The following is a 14,353-nucleotide window of genomic DNA, read 5'->3' on the forward strand; positions in this document are numbered from 1 at the left end:
GCATGGTTAAGAGCGTTGGGCTAGTTGGCTCACAATATTTTCAAAAGCATGTAGCTAGCCACAAGGGCGACCAGCCTTCCCGTGTCATCAACGTGGTGTGTTACGTGCATTTCAAGATAACGTCAATACTTATTTCAACCTCGCCGCGGTCCCTCAATGGTTTGTTGCTGCTCCTCGAGGACGCGGATGAGATCGCGGCAGCCGTATTTCAATCGAGGTAAAACGCAATAGGAGCCTGTATACTGTCCGTTGTCAGTGCACGTTTAATTCCTATGTGGTCAAACTTTCTCGAGCCTTCCAGCAACCATTCCGTGACGAGCCAAGGCTAATTAATGGCCTGCTGTCCTTGTTGCCTAAAATAATTAATTGGTGTGAATTTATAGTAGTGAACAGAGATTAATCTGTGGAACTCTATTTGCAGGCGTTAATATAACTGCGCGGTGGAAAAGCCTGCGCGATACTTTCATAAAGAAGCATCGCGCATGGAAACATGGCGCACCAAGTGGTTCAGGAGCCGCCGATGCTGTGCAAGTGCGGTGGCCGTGCTTCCACCTGATGATGTTCCTGAAAAATCAGGTGGACATTGGCAGGTAAAACAATTTATTTCCAAAAGAAGCCCAATAAAGGGTGCTACATACATAAGGAGGCTGGGAAGCAAAGTGCTTGGCAAGCAAGATCAAATGACATATAAGCAGCTGAAAAAAGATGTATACATATTGTGAGCCTTCCGTGGATGTTCTTTAATTTGTACATGCCATGAGCTTCCTCTTTCATTTGTACATACCATAATAATCGTCCCGCGGCGCCGGCTCCGGCACGCGCCTGGGTTTTGTCATCGGATTAAAACGCTAGACAAGGCATCGCTGGCCTTGCCGTCTCAACCTAGCCTTCTTTCACAAGTGGTGGTGAAATTTGATCCCCTTGCTGCCCTGGGCCCTGCCTCTCGCTGGAGCTACGTTCCGGTCGCCGTTCGCAACTGCCACCATAGTCATGTCCACCGAGAGCGATCCCGACCCGGCCGGACCCTCTACCTCGGCTACACTGCCTCCGCGACGAAGACGTCGATGACTGGCTCGACACTTATGAATGCTGCAGTGAATGCTTGTCCGTTATTCTCCTCTCTGTTTGTCCCAAGTAGCCGCGCTGTTTTTTGATCTTGCAGTGTCTATCCAGTCAAAAAAATTCAATGGGTCCAATTGGGAATTTCCCAATTGAAATGAATTGCTCAAAAACTAATTGTTTTTGCCACCCATTGGGCCTGACCATTTGATACGAATGGGTGCTCCCATTGGAAATAATTGGTCACTCATGAAGACTAAATGGTTCACCTATTGAATGCAAATGGCATACCCATTGAGCCCAAATGGTTTGAACTGACATTTCTGAAAAAAAAAGAATGGAGATGCAATTTCAATGTTTTCTTCCAGAAGTTATAGGGGAGCCGACTTTTATACAAGTGGAATGAAATTAATTTTTTACAGAAATCATGAGCAACAAGCAAGCATTACACGCACGGAACACAGATTCAATACATATATCCACAGTGCTGCTGGGACCAGTGACACATCTTTGTTATTCAGAGTTAACTTATTTAATTATGCGTGCACTTAAAGTGAACACGATATAATCAATTAATAAGATTAAGCGGCATATACTTTTTATAAGACCTTAAATTTTTCACTGTTCTCTCTTTATACAGGTATGTATATCTGTGCACATCTCAGTCAAGGATATCACTGACTTGACTTTCCCAATTGGGAATGTTTGCTTAGGACCAATTAGAACGAAGGAGAAGCCCAATTCGTTTCAAATGGGCATACCATTTGGGAGTGAAATAATCCCAATTGGGATGCCCCGTTGGTTTCTTTAGTCCCAACTGGGACGGCCAATTGGATTCTTCATTCCCAATTGGAAGTCACGAAACCTATTGGGCGTCCCAATTGGGAGTGAAGAAACCAACTGGGATTCTCAATTGGGAGTGAAGAAACCAGCTGGTTTGGACAGTACCCATTGGACAAACCATTTGGGATTGGCAGAACCAATTCAATCTGACTGGTCTCCCCAATTGGACCCATTGATTTTTTTTTTGACTGGGTACAATGGGTGGGATGATGCTTTAAAATTCCTGAACGTTTCTTTCTACCTTATTGAGGTCACCAGGATTTGGTTTGTCAACCGCGAGCCCCACACAATAAACTGGCCTACCTTCAAGCAGCAGTTCCGACAGTACTTCGCCGACCCGGCTGTTCGGACGGAGATCGCAAGGAACAAGCTCGCTTCCCGGCTTCAAGGTCCAGATGAGTCCTATGCGTCATACATAGAAGTCGTGCTTGCACTTTGCAGGCGCATTAGTCCAACCATGACGGAACCTGAACGTGTGCACGTCTGAAAAGGGATCAATTCTATGGCTTATCACACTTTAGTTGCCCATAATCCTTCAAATGTTGATTCAATTATTACGACCTGCCAACTCCTCGACCAGCTGCAGTCCTCTCGATTACAGCTCGGCTTCGCAAGTGGTCCGACCTCTGCTGACCTTGATCTGCGGGCAATGATTCGAGCAATCACCCGCGAGGAGCTCCAAGCCCTCAATCCCTTCTGTCGACACGGGTGCGATCAATCTTCTAATGACGCCGTTCTCCGCAACATAAATAAAGACGAGCTAGCAACCATCACTCACCCTACGACATCCGAACCTCCTGCAACCCGCCCAGCGCCGACCTATGCGCACGTCGCTGCACCCCCCCCCCCCCCCCCCGTCTTTGGTTCCCCCGCCCCGACCAGCGCCAACCTACAATCACGTCAATGCAGTGGCGGTGGATAAACCTACACCACCCTATTCGCGATTCCAGCAATCCATGCGGCACCTGGCGGCAAAACCATGCAAACATGCCATAGAGGTCCAGCAGCAGACGCCCCTTGTTCACGCTATGGAAACCCGCTAGCAAAGCGCTCGTAGCACCGCGAAAAACGACAAAACCAACGGCAAACCGATTATGCAGCCGTTCCGCAGCACAGTGGCACATTGTTTCATGTATTTCAATCTCTGCGGAACACATTGAAAGTGCCGTCTAGATATAATCTCGTCAGTTTTTGTCGTAAGATTGCTTTTCTGGTACCAACTGCCTTCTACTAACCTTCCCAAGGGATGGAACACCTTCCCAAAAAGTATTCGCTTAAAAAAACTACAACCACAGCTCTTTTCTTATTTCTTGCTTACATAACAAAAATGCACATTTTGTGATTCCGGACTTCAGTTTTGAATACGATTCCTTGTACGAGTGAACAACATGTACTATATGCAGCTCGACTTCTCGCGTCACGTACAAAATTCGATCGGCGCACGTATAAACAACTCCTAGTTTGTGACAGCTTGATCATAGCGCTTTTTAAGCTAGTTCTGCTAAGACCGTCATCATCAAATGCGCGTAAGGGAGCACTCTACGACGATCGGCTTAATTCTTCGCCGCGTCAGGCAGGCGTCTCGAGATCTGCAGGCAACGCAGCGCGTGACTGCCCTCGATCTTGTACCGCAAGTGTTATGGAAATTGGGTCCGTTGTGTGATCGCGCTCGCCTATGCGGCTGCTCACTTTTAGTGACATAGTTTTGTCAGCGACAGGTGTCTGACAACTGCGCGGTGAACTGATCAAGCCGGCACATTTTTTTTTTAATATATTCTCAAATAAAGCTGCAATTCCCTGGCGACAAAGCTCACTTGCAGGGCGCTCATTTGGTGAAGGGCTTGAATACGTATCACACCTCGCCAATTATCAGAGCAGCGTGTAGTGATGAAAACTCCTGAAGCCTAAGGATTATCGTCTCAGCCGCAAAATGAACCCGTCACGCCATCAAGGCCTAAAGGCATTTAAAATGCCTCGAAATGGTTTATTACCACAGCCAGAAATGGTCTGATAGCATTTCATGGCAATTCATTCTTTAATGACACCATACGGCTTCATTTTGCAGCTGAGACAAAAATCATTTGGTATAAATCAAGGAATTAGGGGTCGTTCAATTAACTCAAGAATGTACTGAAATCAAAGCTTATCTATGCCAGGGCTCAAAATGAAACTTAAATGAGCTCGCACAGTCTTTTGAACTCAGGTTCTTGATGGCCCCACGTACACGTGCCTTTCATCCATCTTGTCCCAGTCAAGTTTAGTTCTAGAATATTGCAAACATGTGATATACGCTGAAGTAAAAGTGGAGTAAACATTTCACAGTAACAAAAGGCTGTCAGTAAAACGAATGATTTTACAGATATATCCAAACATCACCTTGTCAACTGCAACATAAATGACCCCGTGAATAAGTGAGTGAATGCAGACTGGTCGTACAGAACTGATGCACACAACCTTCCTTGCACATACATAAAGTGTGCTTTCTTGGACACCTGGCGATTAATTGCAAGAAATGATTTGCGGCTGCTCTAAAGGCCGAGACTCATAAGACAGCTGTCGAGTGGAGCTTGATAGGATGAGGCCCATTAGCTGTACGAGAAAGCCAACATAATAATGAATTTTTCGTGTTTGATGACACACTATTAAAGGTAATGGCTTTCTGCATCGCAGCTAATATTTATTTTCACAGCTTCTTGAGAATGTTTTTCTACATATGCAGTGCACGAGTATCGTAAATGTGCATAAGCACCCGCTACATAACCGGGTTAGAATAAGGGGAACATGTACACACAGAATAAAAAAATACAGGTAAGGGCTGCAATGAGTACAGTTGAATCCCGCTATAACGAAATTCACGGTGCACGAAAAAAAATTCGTTCTCGCGGAACTTCGTTATCGCAAAAATTTGACGTGAAACGCAGAAAGAATTGCCCAAGCAGCAGCAAAGGCGTTTAATGCCAAAAATCTGTAAGCTTGGTTTGCTTACGCTTCACGGCGAGCAACGCCGTCACGCGATTTTCGCACTCGGTCAGCAAACCCATTGCAACATCGTCGTCTCGGACAGCAACGAAATTCCTGATGACATCAAAAGCGTCCATCACCTGTACGGCGGTTGCCGCAGCCGGCGCTTCCTGTACGTCGTCGTCTTCTTCATCGGAAGAGTCCTTATCATTCCGGGCAGCTTTTATGATCTGCTCATCACTCACATCTTCGTGAACAACACAAGCGTCAGCGCCGATGTATTCGTCGAGCTCGAGATTAGGCGGCACGGTTCCTATTTCTCCCAGCGTTTTCCAGGCGGCCGCGATCCCCGGAGCCGGTGACGCCTCTTCGTCGTCGTCTGTAACGCCTGGTGTTAGGCCAGCAGAGTGTACGGGTCGACCTTCGGCAAATCCGGCGTGCCTGAAACAGTTCACAATTACTGAGCGCCCCAGTGTGCTCCAGGCAGCAGACATAATCTGCAGTGCCACGTACAAGTCCACCTTCGTGTCTCGGCCGGTTTCAGTGTTAAAAAGCAGCCGCTGAATTAACCTCCCGCGGTAAGCGCGCTTCAGGCTAAGAATCACGCCCTGATCGAGAGGCTGTAAGACAGACGTGCAATTGGGAGGGAAAAACCTCAGCTCCGTGTTAGTGAGCTTGACTTCGTCGGAGTGATGCGCTGAACAGTTGTCCAAAAGCAAGCAAACTTTACGGCCCTGCCGCTTCATGTCGCGGTCGAATGCCATCATCCACTCGGTGAAAATAGCGCGGGTCATCCATGACTTGTTGTTCGCCTTGTACTGCACAGGTAGGCTACGAGTTCCCTTAAAACAGCGCGGCTTGGCACTTTTGCCTATGACTAACGGCGGACGCTTGTCCGAGCCATCCATGTTTGTGCAAAGCAGCACTGTGATGCGTTTTTTGCTGTGTTTGCCGCCGTGACAGCGCTGCCCCTTGAAGTCGAGCGTCCTAGCCGGCAACATCTCGTAGAAGAGCCCGGTCTCGTCGGCGTTGTAAATGTCTGCAGGCGCGAAGTTGCTTAAAATTCCGGCCATGTTACTCGCCTTCCAAGCAGCTGCTCCGTCCACGTCTGCTGACATTGACTCGCCGCACAACACTTTTCCAACGATGTTATGGCGGGCCTTGAAACGGTTTAGCCAGCCAATGCTGGCTTTAAAATCATCAATGCCAAGTAGGCATGCATAGTTCAAGGCTTTCTGCTGGACGATGCTTCCGGACAGGGGGACGTTGCTGGCTCGTGCTTCCACAAACCACGCATGCACTGCTTTGTCCAACTCTTCATGGAGGGGCAGCGTCACCTTTTTGTGCTTCGAGGATGTGCCTGAAGCAAGTGCCATTCTCACGCTGTCCTTATTGCCTAGAATCGTTGACAGCGAACTTGCAGGAATTCCGAAGTCTTCAGCAATTGCCGCTTTCTTCCTTCCGCTTTCTGCTTGGGCGATTATTTGAGCTTTTTGCTCAAGGGAAAGAGTTTTGCGTTTTTTCACTTGCGTTGCCATCGTGTCCTGCGGATGAAAACTCGTCGTTGTCGAAGAGAAAGGCAGCGAGTGAACAACGCGACCACGACACAAAGCCAAAATGGCGGAACTGCAATCACGTGATTTCATGCTTAATGTGGCTTTGGATTTGACTTGGACTTCTCGCCAATAAAACTAGTTTCGGTTTCGATTTTGAACGCGAAAATTTCGTTGAAGCGGAAACGCTCTGCAAAAATGGTTCGTTGTGCAGAGAAATTTAGGCCATTAATTCTTATAGGATACTCGCGGGGAATAAAAAATTATTCGTTGTCGCGGAAATTTCGTTGTGGCGGTATTCGTTGTGGCGGGATTCAACTGTATTCAATTCAATCTTTATTCAGCATTTTTACAGAAAAATGCAGGGAGCGGGGACAAAAAGATGCTCTAGGGCAAGCTTGACTCAGTTTGAAGTTGACTCAGCCTCAGTTCGCAAGCAAACATTTCAACAAGAAGATATGTCTTCACCTGGGCTGAAGAGAAGTCTTGTTGAAATGTTTGCTTCCGAACTAGGCTGCCCCTCAACCCTTGTTTTTCTTTGATACTAGATGACCAAGACTTCAGTTTGTCACTTTTCCAATGCTCTATTTTCACACTGCTGCATACAAGGTTAAAGGCTCATCATCTGGCACAAGCATTAATTGTTGTGTGCCTCCTGCACTTGATATCAGAGTTCTCGTTCTCTTTGCAGCACAGCATTTCTAACGTTTCCACCCAGCCGCACATGCTCTTGCATCCTCCTAAACGTTAAATAAGCCACTCAGTCTAGGCAACAAGTTAACTGAGGAAGGTGCCACAAACATTTTTCAGTAAACTGCATGCTTATGTTAGCAAAGCACTAATGCATCAATGTCTAAATAGTAGTGACATACTGTACCTGAATACGTGCTTGCGCTCGACATAGAGTTCTCTTGAAAAGTATTGCTTTCTGCACCTTTCTCACTTTTCCAGTTTACACCTTCTCAAGCCAAGTAGGCAACAGCAACAAGTGTGGCATTGTTCAAGTTAAGTGGAACTATAAATGGGTATCAGGTAAAGAAAGAACATAAGATATGGCAGCCATGTAACATAAAGCATAAGTACATATTATTAGCTGCTCTGCAGTGCAGCTTACATGAACAGTAAAATACTTACCACGTACAGACCAGGTAATCAGCACAGCCTTTGCCCGGAACATAGTGTTTCCGCAGTCACTGAGGCCACACTTTATGCTTTCACTTGGGGTTGACACATGAGTATCATCTGTCAACGTTTAATTTTAGAGCAGTGTTTTCCTGCTACAACTTCAGCATTGCTGGGATCAGCTTGCCGTGAGCAGGAACTGCGTTTTCTCATGAGAACGCAGTCAGACATTATTTTCTCCCTAACAGCTTTGCACTGTACTTCTGTGTCCTAATCTTTTAACAGCTATAACAAACACATAAAGTGGCCATGTCCTCATTTATAGAATACAGGAAGAGGAAGGGATGGAGGAAGAAGTCATAGAGGAAGTTGTTTAGGCAGGTGCTGGAGGCATGCATCTAGCAGACCTGCAGAATCCCTATTGCACAACAATAACATACATATTAACTGACAAAACATTACTACACTTACCGAAGTAATGTTTTTCAAATGAACACCAATCTCCATCAACAATAGCCATGTAACACTGGTGAAAATCCAAGCACAAAGAAATCTCAAGAGAATGAAATACAGTGTAAGAATTTTGATCAAGCAAACCTTTGCTGGGCTTAACAAAACCAACAGCAAAAAGATTGAAGGAATTGAGCTAATTATCTGAATGATATATGAAATGTGGAAGAGGTTGGCAACTGATGGGCTTCTATAAAGACGCATGAAGCATGCTCGTCACCATAAATCATGTTTAAGTTAAGAAACCAAGCTTAAAACCATTAGCTACAATGTGTGGGGTACATGAGGTACTAGAAAGTGTTTAACTGAAAAATTGTCACTGTATGTCCTACAGATTTAAACCTTATGTGGAGTGGGGCTTTAGTGTACAAAAATTATGAAGTATTTACAATCACAGATAAGCACAATACTGAGCTTTAGAGAGGCTAGTTTGGCAGTCTAACAGTTAGTGAACTACTTTACTAAAGATCCGATGCCCGAATAAATATTTTTGCCTGCTCCCAGTGTCGACTAAGAATGCCCGACAGCTTTTGTAAAGGAACTGTGATGATTTGTGCTTGGTACACTTTTACAAACGCGTCTTTAGGTGCCTAGAATGTAGCACCGTCATAGATTATATTAACACAAGATACAATAATCATCACTGCAAAAGACAAAGCTGACTCTTTTAGATGGCGTTCAGGTGAGTTGGAGTAACCTGATGCCTATCTTGTGTATCTCAACTCAGTGTTCTTATCTGTAGCCATTTTTGCATGAAAATAATATAAAATTTCCTTTGGGTGTTCAAGCAATCCTGGCTAGATTACAGATAGGTTTTCTTTTAAGATTCAAGTAAGCAATGGATGTCTGATGAGAATTTTGCATGAATTGCATTTGCACAGACTCCAGATGCAGTTTGTAAAATAGATAAAGCATCAAAGTTTATTTCTTAGTCATGCAATACAGTGCCATGCTACCTCCAAGCTCTAAACTTCTACAAGGTAAACAGCATCCTTTTCCTCAAATTATAAGATGTTCTAGTCTTTAGGGGTGTTATTTGGATACACTAGGAGGCTGAGAAGCAAGCCTTGTTGTCTGGTAAAGATGGTATGTGCAATGATTGCAGTGAAGCAATCCTTTTGATATCTGAGCACTCAAGAGAATGTTCAGTGTCATAGATTAGACTGTTTTCCTGCCGCCCTCTGTGCCGCATGTTCCACACACACACATCCGCCAGCCCTCTCACAACTTTCTGCAGAAGCTCTTAGCCTTGGAGGCTTCAGCGAATTAAGTTGATGTGGACGGCAGGCCTTTTCAGCTGCATTGTTAAAAACACAATCAGAAGAATGAAAAATACTAGCAGTAAATAAAAGAGCACTGTGGTTCATAGAAATTGTATAAAGATAAAATTATGGTGAAGAAAGCCTCTGTAAACAGCGTACAGATAGAATAATTCACAAGGAAGTCAGCAACTGAAATTTAAGAAACAAAATGATGCAATTCTTTTACCAAAGATATGTAACATCTTAAGAAACGTGTTTAAAACACAATAAAAATAACAATCATATGCTGTTCCACAGTCTAGTAAAAAAGGTCTACGACCCTAAAGAAAGGGCAAGTGGCTCTTCTTGTACCATGCTCGAGTTATTAACCCCGAAATGCAGAAGCATTATCTTCCTCAAAGAGAATTTCTTTATCTCTTGAAATATCTTCCTAGTGGTACTTTGCAGTCTATAGAGAACAGGATATATATCATGTAACCAGAAAAGTTTCAATCTCAGAAGCTGGTGCCAAAAAAATGAAAAATAAAAATAAAGAACTCTCTTGCCACCCATCCTACAACAGCAGTGCCATGCTTCCTTGAAACCTGGCCAGTTAAAAAGTAATGCTTTTTATCAATTTTCTTAGCGCCTTTTTTTCTTTTCTTTTTAACCCTGTAACTGGGTTGGAAGTACTTCGTCGAAAGGTAGACACAAGCCAGACAGGCAAGCAGCGTGTGAATACGACATTTATACTAACAAACTTCTCGGTCACAGACTGCCTGCGGGAGCAAAAATTCCCGAGGACCTCGCTAGAGAACGAGTTTATGGTATCAGATAGCGTAGACACAGATACACACGCAAAAGAGGTGATGCAGAGCGCAGGCTTTTCAAAGGCATCCCTAATCACGCTCGCACTCTCGAGGAAAGCAAATGCATACTTGCACGACACAGGCAGTCGGCGTAGCGACATAACACGTAAACGCGACATCTGCGTACTGAAATTGACACCGAGCAATGCAAGCGGCACCATCAATCATGAAATAATTGTTTTACTAGTTCTGTGAAATGCGCTGTTAATTTGAACGCACTATCGCGCGCAAGGCAATCTAATCAAAAAACATAAAAAAAAAGAGGTTTTACATCTGAGCACTATCAAACAGCGGCAACAAGAGCGACGACCGGAGGCTCGCACGATGAGCGCGGCGCATTTCCATTCAAGCTGAATAATGGCGAAATCGTTGAAGTCCTTACCTTACCTGTCCTTACGATTCTTTGAGGATCTTCAGCGACGCCGGCGCCTGAACTTTGGTCTGATAGTCCCTGGTACACTTGGATCATGTCAGAATGAAGCGTGCATTGTGACAAACGCGACCACTTTTCACAAAACACTACAAATTTCGTCACAAACAAGGAACAGCAATGCATTTTCAAGGGACGAGTTACGCGGGGACCCTACATATTTCTGCCATCTTGCCCAGTGTGGCCAGTCTTTGCAGCGCCCCCTGTCGTTCATTAGAGTTGCGAATTACGCGCCTTGGCGTCCCTCCCGACCAGTCTACTATTACTGTGGTATTAGAGGACATTATCCCGCTTCTGTCGTCGCCGCCTTCAGAACGAGTGCCGTGGTTACACCTTCGAAAGTGACATGCCTTCAACCTCGTATTATCAACGCCGGTCTATGCCAAGCCCACCTCGACGATCCTCCCCCCCTCCAGTATCTTCGTCTGAGCCTCATAGGAGCCAGGTATCCCGACACCAGTCCCCATCCCCATACCGCTGCTCAGTTCCCCTCTCCACCCCACAACCGCTCTCCCTGTCCGCCATTCGGAAAACTAAGTGTTGCAGTTTCTGGAGGTAAACTGCACTCTGCGACCTTACTAAAAGTCCTCCTGATCGCCCGTATAACGTTATTGCTGTTATCGCTGAAGGTTTAATGGTCGAAGCTTTGATTGATACAGGGGCTGCAATTTGTCATTCACGCTTATTTGTGCAACCGTTTGCGAAGTGACAACACCATATGATGAACCTGAACTCCGTGGAGCCAATGACGTCCCTTTGCGCCCTTCAGCGAAGTGCACAGTACGAATTGTTATCGACGGCATCTGCCATCATGTGCAGTTTGCAGTGCTCCTACCTTGTGCGCATCTGATGATTTTTGGGCGGGATTTTTTGTCAACCGCTTCAGCGTTAATTTCTTGTGGTGACCGTGTTATCCATATGACAGCAATTTTTCATCTGACTTTTCTGAACGACATCATCCCCTCGTTGCCGCCGCTGATACTGTTTTGCCTCCTCAGTGCGAAAAACTGCTTACTGTTCTTTCTGACCACACCACTGACGGGGACATACTCATAGCACCATCATATAGTCATCTTGCACGCAGCATCGCCTTCTCGTCAAGTCTTGTCTGGTTCCACAACGGCTCAGCGACAATAGCGGCCACTAACATTTCACGTGAATCCCTCGTGCTCCCAAAAGGAACTTGTCTGCATTGCATGGTGGATGTTCAACCTTTTTCCCTGATGGTGCTCACTGCCCCTCCGCCTCAGCAACATGTTTCGTCAGACGTCTCTCTTTCTGTTCTCACACACTATTAATCCTAAACTCACGCCGAGCCAACGCCAAGAACTGCTGACATTGCTTCGACACCACCAAGCCATTTTTGATGCCACTTCCCCACCACTGGGACGGACTACTGTTGCGCACCATCACATCATGACTGAAGGTAACTCTATCGTTCGCCGATGGCCTTATCGGGTTTCCCTCTGAACGAAAAGTAATTGAAGAAAATGTAAATGACATGCTCCATCGCAATATTATTCGTCCCTCAACAAGCCCATGGTCCTCCCCAGTAGTGCTAGTTGAAAAAAAAGGACGGCTCGGTACGCTTTTGTGTTGATTACCGCGCACTCAACAAAATTACCCGCAAATATGTATATCCGATGCCGCGAATTGATGACGCCCTTGACTCTCTCCAAGGCTCCGAATATTTCTCGACCTTGGACCTCCGCTCAGGTTATTGGCAAATACCTATGCACGAGGACGACAAAGAAAACATCGCTTTCGCAACACCCGATGGCCTTTACGAATTTAATGTTATGCCTTTCGGACTTTGCAATGCACCAGCGACACTTGAAAGAATGATCGACACTGTACTTCGTGGCCTAAAATTGAGAACCTGTTTGTGTTACTTGGACGACATTGTTATCTTTTCGGCAACTTTTAAGGACCATCTCATGCGCCTGAATGAAGACCTCACCTGTCTCACTTCGACAGGCCTTCAACTCAACACCAAGAAGTGTCACTTTGTACAGAACGAAATTAGAATATTGGGACATCTGGCCAGCCATGACGGCATTCGTCCAGATCTGAAAAAATTATCGCGGTCTTGAACTTTGCTCGTCCACAACGAACTACAGATTTGCGCAATTTCATCGGCCTCGCGTCTTATTTCCGGCGTTTTATAAGGCATTTGCAACTATTACTGCACCACTTCATGAGCTACTGAAAGCACGCAGCCCTTTCGTGTGGACTGAACAGTACGAAACGGCTTTTAATGACCTAAAGCACGTCCTCACATCAGATCCTGTTCTTGGCGACTTCAGTGACAGCGCTCCAACTATCCTGCACACCGATGCCAGTGGTCACGGTCTTGGCGCTGTACTTCTGCAGCGTGATGCAACATCGAGTGAGAAAGTGATTGCCTTTGCCAGTCGGACTCTGACTCCAGCTGAGAAAAACTACACCATTACCGAGCAGGAGTGTCTTGCCGTCATCTGGGCTGTCCAGATATTTCGCCCTTACCTATACAGTCGGCACTTCAGTTGTGACCGACCACCATGCTCTTTTCTGGTTGTCTTCACTCAAAAATTTCACAGGCCGACTTGGCCGCTGGGTTCTACGCCTGCAAGAATACCATTTCGACGTCACTTATAAATCTGGTCACCAACACCAAGACGCCGACGCTCTTTCTCGCTGTCCACTTTCGGAATTAGCTTGCTGTCCTTCCCAATGCATTTCCACCTCTGACCAGAGCCGACCATCTCTTTGCCCGACGTATATCACAACAGTTTGTTTTGACGACTCTGAGAACAAGCACGCTCTCCGCTCACAGCAATTAGTCGATGCCCTAGCAAAAAAGACCAATAGGGTGCGTTATTGGTTTTATAAGAATCGGTATTGGTTCTGTAGGTATTCTATGTGTTTTATCTGCATTTCTATGAGACTTATTCAGAAACTCATAAATCTTATAGACTGGTACATATTTGTCCTATAGGCAATAGTATTGGTTTCATAGGTTTATCGGTGGGTTGTATAAGAAAAGTATCAGACCAGTGCAGAAGCCCATACATCTTATAGGCTGATACATGCTTGTCTTGTAGACTACTACATATTGGTTCATGTGTCTGATACATCAGTATGCCTTTGTTTATGGGTCTTGCATGCAGGATCAGTACGTTGGAGATTTTATGTCTTTGTCATTGTTTCCTTTTCCATCTCGGACACATCCCCAAAACTCACGCATTCATCCCGTTTATTGAGTGTTGCCGTAACGTACAATATTAGCCGCAATAACAATTGAGAACGCTGCGCGCGGTCTCAACAAACTACGTACGGTTGGAGCCGCAAGACGCGCGACGCTGTTGCTACTGGATCACTGAATGGAGATGGGAAAGCACGCGGATATAGCACGGTTCTGTCGGGGCCCAGCTCAGTCACAATCACCTACATGTGCAGAGCAGGACGGTGAAATGGATTGAGAGGCGCGCGTCCAAGCAACTGCAACGCTGCAACCGCCGCTGAAGCGAGAGGAGTCGACATCGAGCACGCGACGAGTACGGCTCGAGCTGCCGACGCGGTAGCGCGTAGCGCGATGCCGGCAGCGCTTCGCAGCGGAGAGGTAGGTTTCCTTTCTCTCACTCCCACTCCCGCGCAAGCGTTCCCGTGCTGGCCTCTCTCATCCTCCTTTCCACCTCTCCTCTGGGCGCGCATGCGCAGCTCCGTAGAGGCATTGGCGCTGGCGCGATCGCTGATCGGGCGGGAGTTCGGTCGGTGCCCTGTGTT

The sequence above is a fragment of the Amblyomma maculatum genome, chromosome 5 (assembly GCF_055883805.1).
Source record: "Amblyomma maculatum isolate TAMU_Amacu chromosome 5, ASM5588380v1, whole genome shotgun sequence".
NCBI classification, from domain to species: Eukaryota; Metazoa; Arthropoda; class Arachnida; order Ixodida; family Ixodidae; genus Amblyomma; species Amblyomma maculatum.